The sequence below is a fragment of the Notothenia rossii genome (assembly GCF_949606895.1).
Source record: "Notothenia rossii genome assembly, chromosome: 8".
NCBI classification, from domain to species: domain Eukaryota; kingdom Metazoa; phylum Chordata; class Actinopteri; order Perciformes; family Nototheniidae; genus Notothenia; species Notothenia rossii.
This window is the reverse complement of record NC_136906.1, coordinates 63,393,689-63,400,224: the sequence shown is the minus strand read 5'-3', so window position 1 is coordinate 63,400,224 and position 6,536 is coordinate 63,393,689. Positions and strand designations below refer to the sequence as shown.

Sequence of the window (6,536 nt, the reverse complement as noted above, 5' to 3'; positions counted from 1 at the left end):
TCTGCTTTAACCCCGAACCGAAGTTTTCCTCCACTTGACAGAGCTGGAGGTGCTGCCTGGTTTTCGTGGGAAAAGAAGTGGTTGATGTCTCCATCTCGTGTTTGACATGAGATGTACAGCCTTGAAAAAAGACCACAGTCACTCTTCAGTGCAGCGAGTTGTGCTTTCTCTTTTGATTTGACCTTCACAGGTGGTCTGCTGAATAGTGGCAACTTTTTTTTTGGAAGAGGGTGTGTGATAGGTGTTGTACACCTTTCCAGCCTTTGGGTCACAAACTCGGTGTACTGCTCCTCACCAATGGTATAAATCCTTCTTACAGTATCAGCAACTTGGGTATCAACGATGTCTCTTGTGTCAATGACTAAAAGATCTTGGCTGTGTTCTAGAAATGGATTCCCCATCTCTTCCAGCACCGTGACAAGTGCCTTAACCTCCTTCAGGAATGTGGCTTACACTCCAGGTTGCTGGTCATGGTGTCTAGAGTCACTGGGTCCATGCTGTTGGTGTGTTGCCTGTTCTTCAAACTCTTTAGTGATCCTGGCGATTTCTGGTCCTGCTACCATCCAGCGTCTGAGTGCTTCTGGATTGCCAGTCAGTCCGATAGCCCCACCAGAACCTTTGACCATGGCATTGTTCTGTTCATGGCACTGGTCAAGTGCCATGGCAGAGAACTGGTTGCTGGTTTTGTGCACCACGAAATGTCCAGACTTGAATTCTGCCAGGACATCTGGGTGTCTGTCCGCAAGAGTCATCATATCACGGATGTGTACGGGAAGCCATCTGCTGTAGTGTGTGTGATCCAGGGCGAACATCCAGGGCATGATCTGTGTTAGGGATTCCACGTACAGCTGGAAGTTGCCTTCACGAATGGACCTCATGTACCGCAAAACGAGAAGCTGCAATGACAGGGTCTTATGCCAGTAGTCAAAGTGAACATTAGCCTTTGCTTGTTGTATGCACCACTCCTCAAAAGATAGACTGTCAGGTGGCATGGCATCTGTATCATCAGATATGCAATTTTCATTGTATGCTCATTGCAGTAGTGTATAGAGGCTTGCAGCTGTGACCTGGTGTGCATGGCGGGTCTTGGTGACATGTTTGGCATGTATGAAGGAATTTGCTGTTCCAGAACTTGCAATATCAGCCTGGACCAGAGCATTGGTCCAGCCACTGTCTTCTAGCCAGTCTCCCAGCAACTTCAACATAGCCATTTCGATGTGTAGACCACCAAACATGATCACAAAGTGATCTTCTCCATAAGTGTCTGGCCAGGTCCACTGTACTTGTTTAGCGAGAGCATACAGTGGTTGGTCAGCAGCAATGACAGGAATCTGACCAGGGTTCACATGTTGAATTGCTCTTTTTACGATTTCCATAGAGTGCCGAATCATTGCTACTGAATGTGCATTGTCAAGAAAGAGAGGTAATAATGCATTGATTGCTGCAGGAGGGATGACGGCATGGTGAACACAGGCATGGTAGGCAGACCACGATATCATGCCATCAATGGCTGACGTTTCAACAGCTGTCTTGACTTTTCTGAGCCATGCATATTCATCCTCTGTGGCGGCTGTAGAAACTAGGAGGGTGGAGGGTCTCACAGGACCTTGTACAGGTGGCACACTAAATTCCTTTTTGTGGAGGGAAGCTGGTGGCACGACTGTGTATGATGTTGGCAGAGGTTTCACTGACTTGGTGGAAGAGCCATCTTGACTAATCACTAGTACACCACGATCAGTTCCGCTTTGTGTGTGTGATGGATGCTGCATTAGTGAGATTCCAGTGCCGTGGAAGGAATCTTTGGCTGTTGCAGAACTTGGGTTATGGTCTATATTGTCCACAGCTCCTGTTGTGAACAGTCCATTACGCAACTTTGGTGGGCACACAACATCTTCCATCCTAAATTGCTGGCAGACACCATTGGCAATGTTTGATGTGACTTGCAGCAGCCTGTCATAGGAAACACACAATCCCAGGTTGAACAGTGTGTCAACTAACCCCCTACTTCGTGTAACTGCATGGATCTTGAGGGACAGATATAGAGGGAGTGGAGTTTCTCGGGTGTGCCTTGTACGTGCTGAGCTTGGTGAATCCATGTTCCGTGCCTGCTTCTTACTGTTAAAGACCATCAATTGGGAGATTGTTAGGGCAGGTTTTGTGGTGGTCTGATGCTTAATGTTTGTACCATCAAGTACCATGTTGACGGGAGCCAAGAGAGATGGTGGCACAGCCCTCTGCTGGCAGTTTTCTTGGAATGATCCGTCAAAAGAGAAAGACGAACCAAAGATTTCTTTGCGCACTACTTGTGCTGCTCGCATTAAGTGCATGGCATCACTGTCAGTTTGACAGGCTATCATGAGAGCTGGTCCAATGTCATTCTCAAAACTCAGAAGTGTGTCTCTTCCTTGTGAATGTGCCCTCAGATGTGGAAGCTCAGAAAGCAGTCGTTCTTTCAGTCTGGTGGTGTGAATCCGTTTATCTAGTCAGACCAAGTTGTTCCAGCCTGGTCTTGTACAACTGAGCGATGTCAGTCAATTTCAAGACAGGGGAAGTGTTCTCATCACTGTTCTTGTCTTCCAGATATGCCACTAACTGTGCAAAGGCTATGCCATGTAGGCAAGTATCATCTCCATCATTGTGTTTAGATGCAGCCTGCCTGGCTTTGTTGTACAATGAAGACAGACAGCGATGATGGTACTTGGCCTCAATGGCAATCATGTCACCCTCTGCGAGCTTGGCCAACAGAGCAGTGTCCTCAAGCTCAAGGGCACACTTCCTCACATTTCTGTCAATGTTGTAGGTTGATGCATTATGCAAACCTGAGGAACCTGCAGCAGGCTCATTGCAAAAGAAGCAAGTAGGTTCTGTGGACTGTGAATGGCTGTGGGCAGATCGCGTGTGTACAGATGAGGTACTTTGTTGTTGTGCTGTAGTTAATTTCCCCCGACTTAGCTCATCATATGCTTTTTTGTTGAATTTTAGCCGACATCTCTTGTGCCACTCTGCCTTGTGTCTCTTCAAAGTGGATTCTATGCCATCTCCATCATCTAATCGCTCCAGGTTGAGGTCCATTGGCATATGCTGAAGGGTATGGAACCGGAGAAGGTCTTCTGTGAGGGATACATAGCCACTACCAACAGACTGTTTATATTTGTTTCTGAGAGGACACTGTAAAGGTTCATCTGTTTTGACTTGACAGAGGACACAAATGTCCCAGTTAGTGCTGGGGGGTGGCTTGGATTGCTTGGATAACGAGGGCTGGGTAGGGACCATCAAGCTGTGACGCTTTGACATGGTGAGGGTTAAAATTCCAGCAAGACGTGGGAATCTGAAAAGATAACAATTTAACATTGTATTAAACACTGTTGTCATTGTGTCATTCGGTTTTTGTAGGGTTAGGTTAAACCAAATGACACTTAATGACAATGATATGACATATATGTGTCATATATATATGACATTGACATAATGTTTATGACATGTTCGTGACATGTCCGTGACTGTGTTTTGTTACTGTTATGACAGGTAAAATATTGCCCAAATTTGACATAATAACCAAGTTGACATCTCTAGAAAATACTCTGTTCAATCATTAAACTACTCAGCTCAAACAGAAATGTTCCAGACTGTCTTCTACTTAAGCTAGGATAATTATTTTGATCACACTAGCTAGCTAGCTAGCTAGCTAGGAGTTTTCCTTGCTAGCTAGCAAGGAAAACTCCTTCCTGGCTACAGTCAAATTCAATACATTCGCATTCAAAGGCATATATTAATATTAATATTGTTTTTAATAATATTGTTTGTTCATAGTCAATCTTTTTACCTGTTAGAAATGTCCGAAGTGTCAGAAGTGGCATTTCTGAATACTTCTCACCATGTTGTCTAGCAACAACCCCTCGAATAAGTAGGCTACTGAAGCTTTAGAGCAGGGGGTTTTCAACCAGTGGTCCGCGGTGGTATTGCAGGTAGTCTGTGGAAATGGTCTAGGGGGGTCAACTGCTGATAAATCTGTGCTGAGAATGCATACAAATATCCACACACCCCATGAAATAATAACTTATAACTAAATAATACTGAGACTACAAAGAAATCAATTGAAGAATGTTCTTGGGTACATAAAAAATAAATATTTTGATATATTTTTACCTTGACTTTAACATAAATGCATTTTCTTGAATTATATTGGTCTCAAATGTATCACCAACAGAATGGGCACCCTAACATTTGTGGGAAATGACACCTTAAGTGTTTTTCTACAGTGTTCGGTTCCAAAGTGAGTCAGTTTTGAATATTATTGGTGGCCATCCCCGATTTGACCTCTCCCGGGCCTCAGAGGTCAAATCTGACTTCCCTCCACATCTAAAAATAAACCTCATGATATAAACTAACTATGGTAGAAGTTTCATGTTTCTTTCAAAAAGTGCACAATTTCCCTTGATTTGAGGGCTTAACCGCTGTACTATTAAAACTGTCTGAAATACAAACTTTCTGCACCATACAGTATGTGAGAACGATATACAGTGACATTTAACTGCTATTCTTTTATTTTATACTTGTCTCATTCTATTTTAGTTTAAATATTTACAAATGTGACTTAAAATCCGTTTCTATTGCAGCCTATCTTAATGCTTTTAATGTTTTGTTTTTTATAAAGCACTTTGAATTGCTTTGTGTTCAAATGTGCTAGATAAATAACCTTGTAATGCATTGCATGTGTCTGTGTCAGTCTGACCTACCTACTGTAGAGTCGAAATAAATGAGGACACAAGAAAGCACTCACCAGTGATGTGAGAAGAATTCACATCCTTTGCTCTGGTAAAATGTTCACTACCGATACTCAAGTTTGAGTATACTTCATTAAAAAGTACTGCAAATTAAACCCTAGTATTAGCAGCGAAATGTGGCTTGCATATCAGAAATAAAAGGTCTCAGTGTGACAATATTAGATTGTGATACAACAGTATCTTGACCTGGTAAAGGTAGGAGTAGAAGCAGAAATTAAACCTCTTTCAAATTTGTTTTTACATGTTGTGATACACAAAGCTTCCTTGAAATGAGGCGCACAGAGAACGCTACAGTATAGCACGTCCCTGCTGCTTTATCCTAACAACCATACTGAGAGAAGTAAAGGGAAGGGAGCTCAGAGAAACATAAAAGCCAGCGACTGTACTCAGAAGAAAAGGAGAGAGGAAAAAGTGTGTGTGAACATTACAGTCATTGTAGTGAGGTTCCAGTGAGGGGGTGAAGGACACAATGGGATGTCATTAGGACACACACACATACATAACGGGTGGGTGTTTTCAGCTTGTCAACGCAGATGGGATCAACATGAATGAACCCTGAGAGAACGACTGTGTGTGTGTGTGTGTGTGTGTGTGTGTGTGTGTGTGTGTGTGTGTGTGTGTGTGTGTGTGTGTGTGTGTGTGTGTGTGTGTGTGTGTGTGTGTGTGTGTGTGTGTGTGTGTGTGTGTGTGTGTGTGTGTGTGTGTGTGTGTGTGTGTGTGTGTGTGTGTGAACGATGGAGAAAGGGTCAAAGAGGCAAGAATGCATGCACACACTGTCGCATTGGCAACACACTAAACAACTTTTACCGTTATATAAAGTGCAGAAAAAGGTAAATTAGAGTGTAAATCTATAAAGCCAACAGGGCTACACCTGTGAGTCAGTTTGAGACGGCTGCCATCAACTTTTCTCATCACGTTGTCATGGTAATAAGCATCAGTAGGCTACATGACACAGCACGTCTTTGGCAATCCAGTGATGAATGAGTTCAGGCGGTCCAGATTTCTCTGAGTCCTTCGCCGTCAGACACACCATAATGGTGCTTTGCATGACAAAAAGAAAAGTAGAAGCCCCTTATAGCGGCCGCCTTTTGTGTTTCAAAGAAGATTAAAAGGGAAATTAAAAGTGGGAACGGAGCTGGAATTAGGAGAGGGAGACGGAGAGGGGACCAAGAAACCTTGAGATCAATATCTTCCGTATAATTACCCTCAGCTTCCCGGGTTGCTAGGAGACCAACTGGAGATGAGAGAGAGGAAAGGAGAGATGGACAGAGAGACACACAAGAGCTGGGAATCATTTCAGGGTTTGCACTGATTTCCTTTGTGTTTTTTGTCACTTGCCATGAAGAGCCGACAGAGTGGTGAAAAAGTGAGATGGAGAGAATTAAGTGAAAAGTCAGAAATCGAGTTTAGAGAGGGAGGGGACGGACAGTAATGACTGGTGTTTGGGGGATTTGGTCTGAATCATGAATAATTACTGAGATATTGATACTGCCTTCATTTCAATCCCCTGTCCACTTTGTTCTTGCTTCCTGTTCCTCCCCTCGTCTCCTTGCTCTGATTTATGTTGCATTTTTTCATATTTTCTGCCTTCTTACTTTTTGTCCTGTTCTCTATCTACTTTGCCGTCATGTTACTTGATTTGTTTGTCAAAATGGGGTTTTATAGCTATAAATCTGGTTATATCAGAATCAGAATTGACTTAATTGCAAGTAATTTGCTTTTGTTTATGGTGCTGCAAACACTATAAGGACA

At 43.2% G+C, this 6,536-nt stretch overlaps 1 long non-coding RNA gene across 1 annotated transcript; it reads right to left on the bottom strand.

The window, feature by feature from the left end:
* Positions 1 to 231: 231 nt before the first annotated feature.
* Positions 232 to 4,361, bottom strand: LOC307016381. Its single transcript, XR_013801791.1, has 2 exons — positions 3,824 to 4,361; positions 232 to 3,328 (listed from the first exon to the last, which is right to left on the bottom strand). It is a non-coding gene; the product is annotated as an uncharacterized lncRNA (long non-coding RNA).
* Between the last annotated feature and the right edge of the window lie 2,175 nt (positions 4,362 to 6,536).